This window comes from Heliangelus exortis, chromosome Z (assembly GCF_036169615.1).
Source record: "Heliangelus exortis chromosome Z, bHelExo1.hap1, whole genome shotgun sequence".
Taxonomy (NCBI): Eukaryota; Metazoa; Chordata; class Aves; order Apodiformes; family Trochilidae; genus Heliangelus; species Heliangelus exortis.
The window spans coordinates 26,044,248-26,063,107 of record NC_092454.1 but is presented as its reverse complement, the minus strand read 5'-3'; the positions used below and the strand labels follow the sequence as shown (position 1 = coordinate 26,063,107).

The following is an 18,860-nucleotide window of genomic DNA, read 5'->3' as shown; positions in this document are numbered from 1 at the left end:
TCTAGCCAGTCTCTCCTCTGGTCGCACATCGCTCTCCACAGCCGAGCCAGCTCACCCTTGAGGAAGGAGCTCTGTTTTGGGGCAACCCCTCCAGCGTTGCTTCATGCTCCCACTGCCTGGCTGCTCGGCCCTATATAAGCTCAACGCGGCCCACACCATGTGGGCCACCTCCAGGCTCCCGTGAGAGGCCAAGACCCCGACCCGGCAGCCGAGCCCTCGGAGGCAGCGGATGCCGTCGTAAGTGAAGAGTGAGCGCGCCTCACCCGCGCCGGGCGTACGGCGTCAGGGGTCGGGCCCCCGTCCCCCGCCGGGTCCCCAGCTCCCCGTCGGGCACCCGGCTCCTTGCAGCCGCGGTGCTCCACAGGAAAAAGGCAGCGGAACTCCCGCCTCTGCGCATGGGTGCTTCTGCAGCCGCGGCCGGGATGGCTTCAGCTGCGCCTGCGTTCTCTCTTTACCAACAACACCAACACCCCCCCGGGCAAGATGGCGTCGGGGAGATCAGTCCAGCCAAGGGGGTGAGGGCGGGGGTTGGGGTGGCGGGTTGGCGGTGAGAGGGCTCCGGCGCCGCGGCTGAGGTGAGCCCGAGAGAGGCGGCTGCCGGGAAGGGGCTTGGCCCGCGCAGGAGCCGGGGAGGAGACCAGGGCTGCCCCGGTAGTCCGTCGCGGGGATGAGGAGCTGGGGAGACGGGGCAGGGACCATCCCTCGCCGGTGAGGAGGGAGAGCGGCTGTTCCGGATGCGCACCCGCTGGCTGCCCCTTCACGCCGCCCGGGGGAGGAGGCGCAGCTGTCAGCTCCGCGGGGCCGCGCCGGTGGCGGCAGCAGCGGGAGGTGCTGGAGGAAGGCAGACAGGTGAGTGAGTGCCGGTCGGCCGGAGCGCCCGCCCCGGTGGATCTTGGGGCACCGTTTCACCGGGCCCTCGGCCCCCGCTTTCTCCGGCAAACCTCGGGGGGTCCTGAGCCAGGCAGCGTCTGGCGGAGGCTTTTGTGTGTGCCCGTCTCCCCGAAGGCGTCCGCCCCTGCCTCTGGTCGCCTGCGGCCGGGCCGCGGGGGTCGCCAGGTTGGGAGAGGACTGAAGTCCCGTAGGTGCTGCCGCCCAGGGGGAGGGAGCCTGATCTCCTGGGTGTTACTCAAAGCCGGTAGTGAGGGCGGGGTTTGTGTGTGTGTTTTGTTTTGGTGTTATTTGGCTTTATTTGACTTCACTTAGTGGTGTGTACTTCAAGATACGCCAAGTAGTCAAATATTCGACAGTTGAAATTCTAATGAAATATGAAGGTAATTTGGTCACTAGCGACTGTGTCTTAGGAGGAGCTAGCTTAAATGCCCTCTTATATGAAAAAATATTTGAAGTCCTTGACCTGCAGAAACCTTAGCTGTTAGGTGAGTCTTTAACTTCCAAACTATTCACAGGGCTTATTTCTTCTGTTACGTGTCCTCTCTGACCTCTTGTAATGATGGGTGGATCTGTGTGACTGTGACTACAGCCTCAGTTTCTGAAATAATTCTAGTCCCAGAAGCCATTCATAGGCTCACAAGTGACTGAAGATAGAGCAAAATAGTTCTAATCTGTGTAAATGTTGGCTTTATTAAGTAACTGCATAGTAATGAAGAAGTGAAGATGCAAGTATACTGGTTGACCTATTGTTTATCTGCTGCCCTCCCCAGTATCTGATGGTAGTGGCTTGTAAAACTGGCAGGAAAAGCCTCTCGGTAAAAGTTATCATAAAAGCTTTTAATTTTCTGAAAAATAAAATAATGTTCTGCAGAAACTGCTTGCATGTACTTGCTTCTACCAGCTGCTAGTTCAAGAGGAGCTTTTTCTATGTACCAGTGGAGAATCACAGATTTGAAAGCTTTGCTTCAGGAATACTGCTAACATTTTGGTAAGTTAAGGCTATGACAAGAGTTAAGAAAGATTAGATCACTAACTGAAATGCAGAAAAACTGAACCTTTTTCATATTCAAGTGTTGTAACCTTGTATTTTTTAGCTGGGTTTGAAGAAAAATTGTATCCTAGATGAGCTTATCCAGTCCTAAGCACTCAAGGAATATTAGTCCTAAAGTGAGTGTTGTGAGATCATTGTTATGCTTCAGCTTCAACTTCCTTAATGTCTTATTTCCGTGACTTGTGGTAAAAACTATTTATGGAACAGTTCTGCCCAATGAGAAGAACCAATACAAGTATTTGCTCCTTGGATGCTTTAGGTTTGGAAAAAAAAAACCCAAAAAAACCCCAACAACAAACAAAACCTGTAGAAATCCCAATGGTGATATTGATGATATTTTTTTGTCTCTAAATAATGCAATAGGAAACACTACTGAGCATATGAACATGGTTTACCATGTGCCTTTCTTTCATGCAGTGAAATCCATGCTTCATTATGTCAAGTTTTGGTACCTAGGTGTCTGTTCCACAAAATGTTTGTCAAGTAACTAACATGCCAACTCAGCTTCTGTAGAATGTACAGTGAATACTGTCAACAGTGTGCTGTGCTGCTGTATGCAGGCAGGCTCTGGTAATCCAGTTGGTCTGTATTAGCACTAAACTAATAGCTGTTGGCCCCATCAAACATATGTTCGATGTTTAGGTTTACCATATATGTAGTTTCAAAAATACATGTATTTGTGTGTATTTAGACTTCCAATAAAGACTTCTAGATTTTTTCTAGAATCATCTTAGTTTAAAATAACAGCTAGAGTAGGGGAGTTATATCCTTCTGTGATTGTATTTAAAATAAAATTGCACAGTTAACAACAGAACTTACATAATCCTGTCACGATAAAGAAAAAAACTTCTTGATTTGCCTTGACTTTTTTTTGGCTAGACACTGAAAATCCTTTCTTTGAGTAAAAGCCAACATGTTTTAGATTGTTGTGTAGTATTTAACTTGTAAAATCTCCATTGTAAGTTAAAAAATGCATTGCCCTATGGCTGTACCAAATGAATGTATATGGACTTGGGAAGTGGAATCCAGTAGCTGTAATGGGTCTTTAAATGGATTTCTAGTTTGCTGTTACTAATATGTTATCATATTATTTTCATCATCTCTTACCAGTACTGGTAAAGCAAAAACCACTTCTACTTCATAGTCTTAGCTTTTACTCCTTCAGGTTCACATAGCCAACTAATGTTTTAATATTTAATACCCCACAGTGTTGGGAATTTGATCCTCAGACACTTGAACTATGACTGCAAGTACTGGTTTATTAAAAGAGTGTTGAAATCACCTGGGGTAGTGATTTCAATGGCAAGTTATACTGTGCAGTTGTAGAACTTGGGGTGTTGGGTGGTTGCCATTAAGCTTGAGTTGAAAGTTTGCATCTGTTACAGCTGGATGATAAAGGCAGTATCATCTGTGCAAAATATTGGAGGTCTGTATTCAGCATGGATGGTATGTTTCAGTGGAGGTTATGGAAGAAGCAGGTAGCTGGGTGGCAAAAAAAAGTTTAAAAAAAATAATTTCTGTTTTGTTATCCCCAAGTGCTGCTGGAACTACCTCTGATACTACTAGCTTTGTGACCATGCCTACCTACTGGTGTACACTAATTTGAATTGACTACCAAAGAGGAGTTGGGTTCTGTCAGTGCATTAATTTGTGTCCTTGTTATAGGATCATTGCTGTAACGTTACTCACTATGAGTGAAAACGAGATTTTTTTTTTTAAAAGAACGTGATTGAATTTCGAGCTTGGAGGGAATTGTTTTTTGCAGTTACTTCCATGTGGGTTTCCAGAAGGTGACAAAATTCAGAAGACAAACATATATTTTGAATTAGCAAATGCTAATTTCCTAATTCGTATTTGAGCACAAGTAGTTTGATTTCTCTATGGAAATGGTGGACTAAAATGTTGTTGTTTGGGCATCACTATAATTTTGAGTTGTCTTTCATAAGCTCAGTGTTATTCTTCAGGGCTACATTTTAACCACAAATTGATAGAACAGTAATTTCTATTGGAGAAGATCAAAGTTACGTAGATCTTACATAGATCAAAATAAAAATATTTCAGACTTTTGTGTAATAATATAACGATGCTTCTCAATACTGAAATTTTTTTGAAGATATGAACTTCTTATTCTTATCTTGTAATGGAATGGGTGAGAGAGTGGGGCATCACTTATGACATAGATTTTCATGCATAGATTGAATAATTTGGGTTAAAATTATGTATTTTTTTAGTGGAAATCAGATATCAATAAAAAGCTTCCTTCTTTATGCAATTAATGATATGAGTGTTGGTTCCTTTAATCAGATTCTGAAGGTGCTGAGTTTCACAAAACTGAACTTGGCTGTTAGTAGATTGGTCTTTTTGTAGTAACTGGCATGTGGAGGGAACTGGAAGGAAAGTAGGACTTCTCATTGTTGTCTGACAAGAGTGACAAGAAGTCATGACAGCATAACTGTGTGAGTTGGCCTTTTATTAATGGAGAAAGGTTCTCAGGATCACATGAGCTTTTTCTCTTCCCTGAAACCCCTGTCATGGAGATCCCACTACTGCTGTTCTTCCATTCAAAGCGCTTCATCTAGGAATCTCTTTAGAACTAAGCAACCATTTTTCTTGCATAATAGTGTTAAAAATTCCACTTTACACACACATTTTATTCAGAAATTTTTATATTACTGCAACATGCCTACTTTGTCACATAGCTCTTTGCTCTAAGCTAATTGAGTTGTTTAGGTAGCGGGGTGACTTTTGTCTAATGAAATTTATGTGAATACTTGAATAAGTGTGTCAAGATAGAACAGCTGTCACAGTATATGCTGAAGTGGATTCCTCCTATTTTGATTTATCTCCTGATGTATGGTTTGGTTGGTTGGTTGGTTATTGCTTTTTTTGTTGTTGCTTTGGGGGTGGGGAGGTTGTAATGCGGGGGTATTTTTCTTACCTGATTTTTCAGAATATGGAAAGGTAAGTAATAGTGTGATGAAGATGCATGTTCTGGTTGTGTCAACAAGAAATTAAGTTCAAATGTGGTAAAAATTAAAAGTATAGTGCTATTAATAAGGAATGGGATAATATTTTTTCATAGATTGTGTGTACTGTTTTTAATATGCTAACTAATTATATGCTAAAACACATTCTAGGAAGCCCTACCAGGTAGTTAACATTAAGGGTATCTCTGAAAGCGTACGAAGGACGTTTTGGGAAATAAATTTACCATGTTGATGCCTACTTATTGGCACTGGAATTCAGTAGTGCAGAGATTAGACTTAATTCCTAATTTTTTAGTTATTTCAGATGTGATAACAGTACTGTCTGGGAATGCAGTAACTAGGAATTAAGCTTTTCATGGGGCTGTGTTTTAAGGATTTGAGGAATTGTGTTAATGTTGTAGAAGAAGCAGTCAATTTATTTGTTATCCTAATAGGTGCTTTAATAATCAAGCCTTCCTCTAGCAGTGGGATATAATAAAAGCTTTTGTTTTTATTTGAATGATAATGCAAACATTGAAACATCAGAATTATCAGAAATAATTTAAATCTTTAAAATGCTTCTGTATTTTTTTTTAAATGGAGTAAAAAATGGCTTATCTTTGATTTATTTTAGTAATGTGTTCCATTTCTTGCTGGCTTGAGCCAGCTGAAGAGGGTATTAGTGCAACAGTTTTGGGTTGTTGTTTTGTTTATTTGTTTGGGGTTTTTTTTTGGTGGGGGGGTGGGGTGGGTTTAGTTTGTTTGTTTATCTACAGCAGTGTTCACTGTAATTTTGGTGAGCAACAGTTACTTCAATTGCTTTGTATATGTTTGTATGTATGTATTCCCCTTTGGAGTGGGCTGGGATTCATTAAACAAGACAATGTTCCTTTTGAAATTGGAGCAAAATGGTTTGATTAACAAGTTTATAACCTAAGCTGTATTTTGTGTACAGCATCTGAATAAAGATACTGAGTTCCTCAGTTGTTCCTCTTGGAGTGCTGTCATCGTGGATTTAAATTCAATTGTCACTCTCACAAAGAACTTGCACTTTGCCTCAAGTTGCTGACATCTGAGTCTAATATTACTGCTGTCCTGGTTTGTGTAACCTAGATTAAATATCTTCTGTGGTTACTTATTTTCAAAACCCTATACTAATACCAGATATATTTTTAAAATATATCTGAGAATAATTTTTCCCGTGGAAAAGTCTTTTGGTACTCAGATTGGTCTTGGTGATTAGTCATGTTCTTTCGTATTCATTAAAAATTAAATTCTGTTTAGTTGAAATCTGGAATTCTAGAAGCTTGTTCTTAAAAAAAAATTCAGTATGCCTTCCTTTGTGAATTTTTCCATGCAATTAAATGCTGACTTCTAGTTCCCAAAGCTTTGAAACATTATCAGAAGTCTGCTAAATGCCTTGTAAGGGCCTACGGCAGTGGGTCACCTTCACACTCCTCTTGCCTACTTAGTGGAAAATACCTTTCTTGTAGCTAATGCAGTGCCCAATTTTAAATTTTAGTATAATTATGCAACCTGGTTATTTCAGTGAAAACACAGTCTATTTTGTCATTTTGCAATTTAGTAATTAAATTCTATTGAATGCTACTAAATTCATCAAATGCAATTTATGCTTTAAGTAGATAGGCAGGATCTTCATTTTCATGACAAAGTCCAGATGGATGTGGGTGACACATGGTATCCCTGTGGAGCTTGTTTCAGGATCAAGGTGGTGTCCCGCTGGGGTCCATACGGAGATCAGTGTTGTGTAATGTATTTATCAATGACATAGACAAGCTGAATGGTTTGTTTGGCAAACCTGAGGGAAGGAATGCCATCCAGAGGGACCAGGACAAGCTTGAGAAGTGGGCCAGTGGGAAACTAATGCAGTTCAACAAAGCTAAATACAAGATTGTGTAGCTGGATTGAGGCAGTCCTCAGTAACAACAGAGACTGGGGGAAAAAGCAGCCCTGCAAACAAGGACTTGGAGGTGCTGGTGTATGAGAAGCTGAACATGAGCCATCAATGTGTGCTTGCAGCCATTGTAGGCCAGCTCTATCCTAGGCTGCATCAGCATGGTCAGCACGTCAAGGGAGGTGATACTCCACTCTTGTGATACCCCATCTGGAGTACAGTCTGATTCTGGGGTCCCCAGCATAAGGACATGGAGCTGTTGAGTGAATCTAGAGGAGCTATGAAGATGATTAGAGGCCTGGATCACCTTTCCTATGAAAATAGGTTAAGAAAGTTGGGCTTGTTCAACCTGGAGAAGGCTCATGGGAGACCTTACTGGCATCCTTTCTATACTTGAAGATGGGGCTAGAAGAAAGATGAGGCAGTTTTTAGCAGGGTCTGTTGCTGTAGGACAAGGGGAAATGGTTTTAAAGTAAAAGAGGATACATGTAGACTAGATATAAGGAAGAAGATTTCTACCTTTTGGATGGTGAAACCGTGAAGCTGGTTGCCCAGAGACATGTTAGAATCTCCATCCCTGGAAACATTCAATGTCTGGTTGAACAAGGCTCTGAGCAGCCTGTTGTAGTTGAACATGTCTCTGCTCACTGCAGAGAGATTTGGACTAGATGATTTTTAAAGGTCTCCTCCGAGTTGAACTACTTAGAGTTCTGTGATTCTGAAATAAGTTCTTATTTTATCAGTCCTGTTCTTATGTCCTTCCAGTGCCAATAATGCTTGTACCAAGGAAGAATTGTCTATTTTCCTCATGTTTAGGTGCTTTCGAGTGGAAAATTTCCATTTATGATGTGCAAAGCATATAGGTTATAAAGGACCAAGTAGCTGTGGTTCTTTTACTATAGTAGAAGGGATACAAGACTATTGTATTGAAGTTGTTTTGAAGCCAGAACCTTTTTCTTTGGGTTTGGCTGCTTTGTGTTGTTTTTTCTTCTGTGTTTTGCTTTATTAGTAGTGTTGTGGTTTTTTAGAATTAAACTATATTTTTTAGTTCAGGGAGAAAAAAAAAGGTATTTGATTTAGACATTCCACAAATGAAACACTGCACATGCCTTGAATAATGGGATTTCTGGAGCTAAATGCCTGCCTTGTCTTACTGAGATTGTTTGAAAATTCTGTGTTTTCTATTCATAAAGACCTACTTTCAAATTCTCTACTCTTTCTAAGCTATTTCTTGGCAAACTTGTAATCCAAGGGCTCATGTAAAAATCTTCTTGATTACTTCATATTAGTCATTAAAGGCATGGATATGGAGTGAAATTTGGGTAGAATTGCTGGCTGTTAGGAAATGCTCTACACCAACCAAAGATATGCTGATTATGTCGGAATTTACTTACTAACTTAGCTTTGGCATCAAAAGTTTCCTTGTCAGCAGTAAAAGCTTTGGTACAAGTAACGTCGACACTGTATTTGGCATTTATCGCTGCCCAGCAGGTACTGCCAGCAGGCAGTGCTGAGATACATGAGATTCCGAGGTCAGTGGGATCTGATGTATGACCATATTCCTTACACATTGTCCTTACACATTTTAACACAAAGCTAAACTGATCTAATTTTTTTATAACACGAGATTTTATGAGCATCAGGGTTACGCACAACTCTGGATACTTCCCAATTTCCTTATGCATCTTTATCTTTTTTGGTACTCATCTTCCTTCTCCCTTCTAGTTCAGCAGAACGACTCTGGGGATTTTATTCCTGGTGCTCAAATTGTTTAACTACAGGCCTTTCATTGTATAGGGCTCTAATTTTAGGCCAGTCTAGTGGAGTAGTGACTCAAGCGTCTGTAAAATGCCTGTTTCCACAAGAGCAAGCAAAAACCCCACAGAGTTCCTGCCATTTGCTCTAGCAATTTTCTACATTTTGAATTTTGTTGTTATTTCAGAGGAAACACCAGATCTGAATTGGAAAGGCAAGATGAAAAAGAACATTAGCTAGTGTGTTTGGGGTTTTTTCTTCTTAGGTTCCAAATGGAAGTTTTAGTTTGTTTTTTTTTTTTTTCGATGTATTTTTGTAGATGTTTGGCTTTTTTCAAATTCTGTGTAGACTCAGGGTTGAAATGTCACTGGTTCAGAATGAGCTCCAGAAAGGTTTAAGACCAGAAGTCAGCTTGGAATTCATTGAACAGTTCTGATTTGATCAGATCTTTTTTTTTTCTCACTGGGGTGTTGTTATAGTTGCATGCAGACTACCAGGAAGCAGAGGGTATCTCTGAGTACCACTTCACAGACAAATGTGGTTATTATATTTTTGTCTTTAAAAATGCTTGCTAGTTTAACATATTTACACTGTAAGTTTCTGTCCTTGCCTTCAGTTAGACTCCACTGCTGTGGTGTTGTGCCGGTGCAATAAGTTAACCAGAATATTATGAAACTTCTTGTTAGTTGATAAAAGACTAATAGGATTTTTGAACTGGCATGGAATTAGGCCTCTGGCAAAAGGGTTAGATGCAAGTCCAAGTGATGGCTTGCTAATTAAATGTCTAAGTGTCATTGTTAAAACCTTGAGAACTAGACTTGATTCATAAAGCTTTTTCCAAAAAAAAAAAATTATTCAGGTGTTCAAAGTTGAAAAGAATTAATTGAATTGTGAAATAGAACTTGTCTTCCTCTAACACCTGTGGATTTGTGTATTGCTTTACTTGCGTGAAAAAGCAGTTGCCCATACTTGACTGTCTTTTTACTGTTCCAGATCTCTCTCTCAATTTCACTTGTGAGCAAGATGTCCAGATCTTTTTTCAAAAGTCAAACAGTGCCTTAAATGATGTGAAGGTATTGAAGAGTCCATGTGACGGTCTATTATGCATGCAGGAAGACCTGAAACTGATTGTAATGACACAACCTGGTTACAATTCACTGGTTTATATTTTAGAATTCTCACGTGTTTTAGAATGTCTTAACTTGTTCACTGAATAATAGGAGAACGTCTACCTTAAACATACTGGGTTTACCAGGGCTACGTTTTAGGCTTCCTTTCTGCCGATGTTGTAATTCTTGTCTTTAAAGTCAGCTGCTCTGAAAAGTAATGTAGGAACGCATGAATTTGTTACTTGCTCCATTGAAGTTTATTGCTTGAAAATTTTCTGACTTGTGACTTACAAGCAATGGAGTTCCTTACAGAGCCAAACAATTGTTCTTCTGGGTGGTGTGCCATCTAGTTTGATGTTTAAAGGAGAACTGTCTGTTTTCTTTCATTCACGTTCTTTTAATTTTATTGTGCAATTTGTAAGCATAAGTTGATCATTCTTGCTTACATTCTGCATTTCCCAAGTTGTTATATAATTATATTGCAGAAGTCTCAGGAAGTCCTGTAGGCATCAGAGGTACACACCTGGGCACACGAGAACAGTTCCAGTCAAGTCACTCATCCAGATAGCTTTGGTTACGTGTGTGTTTGATCACATGATGGGTAAGTGCCATGACATGAATGTAGCATGAAATTTCAACGTGCAGCAAAAATTTGGCAGAAAGCAGAAGGAGTAAGAAGTGAGACTGGGGAACTATTCATCCAAAATTATAAATAAGAGAATTTTGATTACTGTCAGTTGTGTATCTGTAGAAGGATTTTGATTTTCTGTTCATGTGACAGAAGGGATTTACTGAATGACTTGGGATCTCTTCTGTTGTTTCTTCATTGTCAGAACAAGTAATACTCACTGTGAAGGTTTCGGTCTTTCTCCTGACAACTGGAGTATTTAGCTTTACAATATGAGCTCTTTCAATGTTGCGGAAAATGCTTAAAACTCTTGGAATCTTATTTTATCTTGATTTCTGGGAACCAAGTTTGCCTACTTTCTTTGGAATTTTTATTTGGGTGGAAACAATGTATTAAGTTTGCCAGAGTTTAATCAGGATCTCTTAGTGCCAGGCAAATTTTAAGCTTGAATGTTTTGGGTTTTAACATTGGAGCAACACAAGTTATTTCTAATAAAGGATTCAGTACTTGATTAAAAATTAAAGTATTACGAAAGAGTTAATGGATCAATACAATGCAAATCTGTGCTGATGAGGAAGATCTGTGCCAAATATGGTTTTCCCTAAATCTCAGCTAGGTAGGGCTGGTGTTCTAGATGACTTGCCTTGAGGGATCTTTGAAAAGGCATTATTTAATATAACTTTGAGGTATTGGGATGTGTTAGCAGAAAAAAAAAAAAGTATTTTCTTGTAGTACACTTAGTGGTAGAGAGTTTTTCTAAATATGGCTGTGATTATTTCAAGTTTTCTGTTCCCATGCCTGTAGGGATTGGAATCTGAGATGCAAAATGCATCTGTAATCAGTAAGATGTTTTTCCTCTTAGTGATAGTTAGTGATAGTTTTTTAAACTGTACCTCAGTCTAAGTGTTTCAGCAGAGCTGCACTTTAATCGTGCAATTGTATCATGTACTGTTATAAAATTTAATGCATTCAACTTAGATATTTTGTCAAATTTGAGTAGCTGATGGCCAAGCTGGGGAAGGAAAGCTGGCACTGAAATATGCACTCTATCCAGATGAAGAAATTTTCAGTTTCCCGGTTTTTGGCAAGCTTAAGTGCATTTTTTCTTATCTGTTCCTTCACTGATAGTTTTTTGTTCTGGACATGGCTGTCAGCCCTCTTCTTACTCTGCTGCTTTTTTCTTGGTACTTTCCTGAAGCAATTTGGGTAGTGATAACTTGTAGTAGCTGTCTCAGATGTTGGTTTTGTTACTTGGAAGTTGTGTGTTTCCATGAGGAATAACAACCCAGAGAAAGGCCAGTTTCTTGTGTGGATCATAGAGCACTGCTGCTAAATGTACAGATCTTGCTACCAGAGGCAGCTTGCCTAGAGATGCAATGAGTATTTCCATTTTTGTATTCCTTTTCTACTGAGGCGATAGATTAATTTCAAAAAGTATTAATGCTTCTTGAATGCTAGACAGGGCATCTTACACTTGAATTTTTGTTCCTTACTGTTTGGTAAGCCAGATATCTTCAGTATTAGGAGAAAATATCCTAAGATATTATAGACTCCTTACTTTTTTCTAAAAATAATCCTCAAACCAATGAAAGAAAGGTCTTTTTTCAGCCTCAGTAGTGTTACAGAAGTTAAGATTTGAAAATGACATTCATTCAAAAGCCAAAAAGAAGAGCATAACTTCTAGCAGCCACCCCACCAGCAATGTGAAACTGCATATTTTGAAAAGAGGTGGTGGATTTTTAGCTTTCAGTAAACCCACTAAACTATGTGCCAAAAGACAAGGGGAAACAAAATTTAGTACAACATATGCCACCAATGCCTAGGTTTCTGCAATAGAAAATTCCCTAAGGGAGTTAGACCCAAATGATCCAAAGAAGCATTTTTATGGTGAATAAATAAGCTGAAGAGAGCAAGAACATTTCTAAAACAAAAGCTAACCTGAAAATTTGACATGAATCATTATGCCTGATGTTTAGTATGTCTGTAAGCAGGAACACTACATGCTGGCCTGTTGTCCTTGGGGGTTGTGAGCACAAGTCCATTCTGCAGGAGGTACTACCTGTTCCTCAGCAGCTCTGCATACACAGAAATCAAATAATGGTAGAGTTCTGCTTTGATCTTAAGAAAGAGCTGGATGACTTTAATTCCTAACCTTTAACCTTTAGCAAGCAGCTAAATCCCGTTAGTGTGAGACTTTATTATAATTGTTGCAACACATTATGAGTGTGTGCATATTGCCGAGAATTACATTCTTTCAGGGTCAATGTCACTGTGAACTTTTCATGCATTTCAAGCCCAGAATGGATCCTAGCTCTGTTCAGTAGTGTGATCCTTACATTAGAAGTCCACATTTTTTAAAAGAAGTATCTTGCCTCACCTGGTGGGCTTAGTTCCTACTGAGCTTAGCGACTTGATTGACCACACCAGTGTTAGTTCAGATCCAGTTTGTCTAAGTACCAGCTGATGGATCTCTTTAAACTTATGAAAAAGTTGGGAATATTTCCAATCTACAGTAATGAAGAACGGCCCACGTTTTGCTAAAACAGCTCAGTTGTACTTCTTAAACCATACAGCACAACTCTTCCTTAAGAAACTGAGCCATTTTTTGTGGTACCTCTTTGACTTCTTCGTAATTGCTGTTATGTACTGAAATGTGGAAGTTTCTGGCATATTTAAGGAAAGTGTATATATCCTCAGATTCCTTGTCAAATTTTATCTTATGAAGGATATTTTTTCTAGATAGATTTGGTATGGTTGTCATGTTCTAGCTAAGAGCCTCTGAGGCTAAGGCTTCAATTTAAGTGCTTAAAAGATTATAATTATGGTGAGAGACATCATAGTCACAGCTTAGCAAGACCTTTGTGTTCCTAGACCATGATACAACCTTTCTTAATGCAGTGGGCTTTAAGAAACTTGTGTATAGTGAGAACTTCTTTTTTCTTAACAGAATTAGAGAATAGTGGTGGTGAACTTACCTTTTTGTAAAAGGTCTTTGTTTACAGGATTCCACAAAAATTGACTTTCCCTCCTTTTCCATGTCCTGGGCAAAAAACCATGTTGATGACATTTAGCTCAATAGATTTTTATCTGATTTATTACTGCTAAAGTATCAGAACACTTACAAGAAATCAACTTCTGCATTAGGAACAGCTTATTCGAACCAAACAAAGGGAAAACTGAAAAGATTGTTAGGAAAAGGTAAATATTACTGAAGTAATAGAGCTTCCCTTTGTCAGAAGTGCTGTGGAGTTCTGAGAGTCTCCTAGGTTCACCATAAAGCTTATATAACCATGTAGTATCCATTTTTTAGCAGTGGCCTCTGTCAGTGACAGTGTAACAAGAAACTCAATCTTATCGCCCATTTACTTGTGCAGTCATCCATTTGTCATGTACATACTGCAGCTTCTTATGGCTCATGCTAAATATTAAGAAGCAGCAAAACAGGACTTTTTCTTGTAACTCAGGCCACTGTAAATATTCTAGGTATGTTCTCAGTTTCTTCTACTAGGTCTGACCCTGGGTAAAAAGGTGGGGCTAAGAGCTGTGTGACAGATAAGGACAAAGCATTTTAAGACAAAGTGTTTCAATTACTACCGATAGCTCTAGTGGACACCAGGCAGGCCCAGAGCTTGGCACTCTCCAAGAAACACTGGATAACATAAAATTCTTGATCTTCTTCTGACCATCTAGTATTTGCCACCCTATGACCCAGATGTGGAAAAGAAGATAATCTTCTTTAACAAAGAAGTAATAAAACAAAGTCCTCTAAGAAGAGCTTTTTCTGTGAAAAAAATTCCCCAGAGAATCCCTGAGGATTTCCATATAAAAGACAAGGGCTTTTACATGGAAGACATTCAGCACTACAGTTGTTCAGCCTTAAATACTGTTAACAGATAACTGAAATCAGATTAAAGATGGATTAAAAGATGCAATTGCAGGTTTCCAAAAGTGCTGAATAATGTTTTCATTTGCTGGAGGTTTGGAATGGGTGGGTAGGCACATTCATTAGTCAGTGGAGTATACTAAACTACACATGAAATCACCTTTTTAGTTTTTCTGGTCAATGTGAACTTGTTTTTTGCACATTATTGACAACTGATAAGTGAACATGGTCCTTAGTTCCTTTATCATAACAAAAATCAATTCTTGAGGGTTTTTTTAATGCTTGTAGTTGGAGGCTCACATCTTTAAAGTTGGTTTTACAATTTCTGCACAAGTCCAGTGCTTCAGTGAGTTGAATGAGTACCTCCCATTTCTGTTTTCTGCCTCTTTATTTTCCTTTTACGTTGTTGCAGCAGTTTTCTGGATAGGCCTGTTTTACCATTTAAAAATGAGAAGTCTATGTGAAAATTAATGCAGATTTTAATGCAAATTAATGCTGGTTAATATTAATATTGGATAAGATTAAGCTATTTGCAGTTAGCTGGGGAAAGAAAGAGCTAATGTAGGTATGTATCCAACTTCTCTGTTGCCTGTCATCTGAGTTACTGCTCAACATAGTCTTGACTTGCTACTTCCTGATTTCCTTCTACAGGTCAGGCCCAGATTATGTAGCAAACCATGTAAAAGTTGTTGAAACTTTCTGATAAAGATTTGTACTCTAAATTAAATTTCATAGAAATGGGGCCTAACAACTGTCATGTTTTGCCTTAGTATTAAGAGGAAGTGAAAAAGAACAGTTATTAAAAGGAAGGCTGAAAATGTGCAGCTGGTTAGAAGGGAAAGAAAACAAGGTGTGGCTGAAATAAGTGGTAGTTACAGTACACAGATACAGTAAACTACGCAAGGACTGCAGCAGAGTGCAGTATGCTGAGATACTGTGATGTTCCTAATTAGAGACTGAGGAAACCTGTAGGTAATGTGACACAAAGTTTTGTCAGGTGGGGTAATATTAGATAGCTGAGGCAGAAGAATCAGGAAAAGGATGGTGAAGTTTACTGGATTAAGGTTTTGCTATGCAAACTCTCTTCATTATTGTTGTACTCTTATTTAGAACATACATGACTAATATTACAGATTGGGCCATGGCTCCATACCAGATCTAACAGATCTGAGGAAGGATGCAGTCCTTCTCCCAGAATTTTCATTTCTTTAAGGTTCGTCAAGAAGCCTGCATGCAGATAGAAAAAGTGGAAGGAAAGAAAGCCTAAGTGGGAGGTGTGCCAGAGAGGACAGTACTTCTGGATGAAACTAAGAAATTGGCAAACAATAGAGAGCATTAGATAGCAAAGGATTTGAAGAGCAGGTAGTAGCTTTCTGTTAACTTACTTATGAAAATAATAAAGTTTATTATTTTTCTGCTTTTCTCACTTAGCTTGTATTACATGTCTTTCCAGTAGTTAAGTGATCCCTGTGAAAGGCAGATTTTTTCATTGCTTATGGAAAAATCTTACCAAATTCAGGAACTTTTAGCACAGTCTTCTGTGGGGGAAAAAAAAAAGTTCCATTTTAGTGTATCTTTCAAATAGAAAATCGTGAAAGAGTCTGATTCTCTGTTCTCAGTACAGAAATGTCCTGTTAATTTTTGTAGGAATAATACTAATAGTAGTTTAGAAGAGTTGACTGCATGTGTTCTGGGTGATGTATTAGGAACACTGACAGAAGGTTCTTTTCTCCATTCTTTCTGCACCTGCATGGAAACATGGTCCTTAGTTCCTCTATCATCACAAAAATCAATTCTTGAGGATCTTTTTAATGCTTGTAGTTGGAGGCTGTCTGTATGGGGAATTACTGTGCAATCTTTCTGAGGAATTCTAATGGACGAAGTAGAAATACAGCTTCCCGTGGTCAAAGCACTGATGCTAATGCTGACAGGAGCAGGTTTAGTATTTGTGATGTGTATATTTGCAAAATATTGATCGAGGCACATGGTAATGACAAGGCTCATTGGGAACAATACACAGCCTGTGTGTGGCAGTAAGTAAGGTGAAAGGAACTTCACAGCTTCTTGGGAAATGAGAAGCAGGGAGCATGTTCAGCTTGGTCTATTTTTAAGATGAAGTTGAAAAGCAAGAAGCAATCTTGGTTTATGGCATCTGCTAAAATATTTTATGAAGTCCTGTCTTAAAATGGAATTTGTGTCTATGTGAAACAGATGTGAAATGTTTTCAGTTTATTTTGTTAATAAAATCTGTTTCTACTACCTTTCTAAAAGATGCAGCCTGATGTAGGGCAGTGTATAAAGTTTATATTAGTAAGTGAAGTTCTGAAGGGAAGATCTTGTAAGTTGGCAACACTGTATATTTCACATTTGTGAATAATTCGAACCATAATTCTTGGCAACAGAGACAGAATTTCACTCATTATCCAGTATTTCACTCACTGTACCCAGAGTCTCTGAGGTAGGTACTACTCTGCATGTACACTGACTATTAATGAAATATCAATCATTTTAAATACATTACATAGAAAAAGCTTCTAGGGAGGGGGTACTGCTGTAGAGGGTGAATTTTTAAAGGCACAGAGAACTGTCCCATTTATAAGCCAATTATCTGAAAACAGAAAACCTCTTGCATTTTCTGTTGTAGTCTTCATTTTGTGAAGCAAATATTTTGGGGGGTGTCCTTTATGTTCTTAACACTGTGGGTCTTAACCTGCTTAGAGCTGCTGTTCAGCACTTCTTAGTAGAGTGGGGGAAACAGCGCTATGACAGTTTACTTAGTCTTAAACTGGATTTCTATAAGTGCAGTAAAAACTTGGGAAATACTTAGTGTATGGATTACATAAAGTATTCTATGAAATTATTGCCCGTTCCTTTTCTGGAGCCAAAGTCCCATTTGACTGAGAATGCTGCGCTGGGCAGACTGCAGGAATCTTTTCCAAAATAGTACAAGTAATTGTATTTTGAATGCTGAAACTGAGCTGACATTTTTCAATACTAAAATTTTCTGTCTCTGGGATTTGATACCTCATTCTGCTAATAGATTTTGAAGAGCAGGTTTTCTCTGTGTTCATATAATACAGAGCAGGGATTGCTAGATTGTGTTTGGTCATAGTATCTTTCAAAGAACGAAAGCTATCCTATTTCTTCTGCCAGAAAGTTGATTTTTGGTTAGTTATTTTGTAAGTCTACACAAGACTTTTCAGTCTCTGGGGTTTTTTTCCCCATGAACTTCATGTTTTTCTATTCAACTATTCAACTACTGTTTCATTGCTATCTATTCTATTAGCAGAATGCAGTAGTGCCCACAGAAAGCAGATGTGAATTATGTTATGTCACAATACCTTTCACCTGTTTGGCTGCATATCAGTGTTTTAACACCACTGGAAGATGCGGAAAGGTCATCTGATGCTGTTTATTAAAGTGAATTTTACTTAATACTGGATTTTGCTTTGCAGCAAGTGCATGTGACACAGATGCAAAAAGTAAGCTGCCATTTAAATGAAATCATAACAGAATGGGCATTACTATGAGCAAGGAAGGGAAACCTTTCTGCCTCCCACTCAGCTGTCATCTTGGCAGAATGTATTAGAGATTTTGTGCTGCTGCTTATGCTCTGCTTTGTCTGCAGATAAATATGGGACTTCAGGCCCTAGAGCTTAAGATCACGCATCAGTGCTGACTTTACTCAAACTTATGCAGCTTGTGATTACCCACCTTATAAAGGACTAACCAGTACTAGAACTAACAAGAATCTTTACACAGAATGGGAACTGTAGTTAGTTTTTCAGGGTTACAGAAAATGTAATAAGATGTGTGTAAACCAGTTGAATGCATTATATAGCTTCTATCACTGACATTCCATTTAGGATTCTAGCAAATTAAGTGTACTTCTCAAGCTTAGTTTTTCTCTTAGAAACAGAAAATTTACCTTTGTAAGGTACGTAGGATTTCAGTTTCTCTGGCATGTTCTTTGGCATCAGTTCTCTGGTATTTTTTTGTTGCACGCTTGAAGTAGTCATTCCAGACTGCATTGCACTTGCAGCTTCCATACATGGTGTAAAATCATTACTGGGCCAGCCTGATTGGTGTGTAAGCCACAACTGATATTGTCAGCTGGTAACATAGGTATTGAACTATCTCCAAACTTATTTGACTGTATGCTTACGCTGATGTAAATGCTAATGCTGTTTTAGGATAGAGAACTGCACAGTAGCAACTGGAAGCATTTTGATTTGCTTTTCTGAGTGAAGGAACAGTGGCACGTATCAGTAATACTTAAGAAGTGGATAAAATACATAGGGGTGTCAGTTTTTGCTGTACATAATAGTAGCTTTTCAGCAAAAAAATCATATAACCTGAAACACCCTAGAGTAGCGGCCCACCTAGATTTTGTTTAAAAAGGTTTACTGCAACACCTTAAGTGACAACACCTCTGTAGTTATCCGTACTGATTATGCTGGGGAGAATTTTGTGCATTACCTGCTGAAGTTAGCAGATGACATAATGTTACACATCTTAATGATTAAGACATTTGATGAAATATTACAGGGTAAAGAGGACCCGTGAGAAAACAGTATTTAGTAAAAGTATTTAAGTATCTGTGCTGCAGCTGCTCACATGTGTTCACAGGCCTGTAGTGCCTTTAATTTCATCTGGTCCCAA

General features: G+C 39.0%; 1 protein-coding gene across 1 annotated transcript in view; it reads left to right on the top strand.

Moving 5' to 3' along the window:
* Positions 1 to 374: 374 nt before the first annotated feature.
* Positions 375 to 18,860, top strand: part of APC (APC regulator of WNT signaling pathway) — an 86,933-nt gene continuing 68,447 nt past the window's right edge. Inside the window, exon 1 of the mRNA XM_071731174.1 lies at positions 375 to 849. The gene's annotated coding sequence lies outside the window, so the exon portion shown is untranslated. The remainder of the gene's footprint in view (positions 850 to 18,860) is intronic.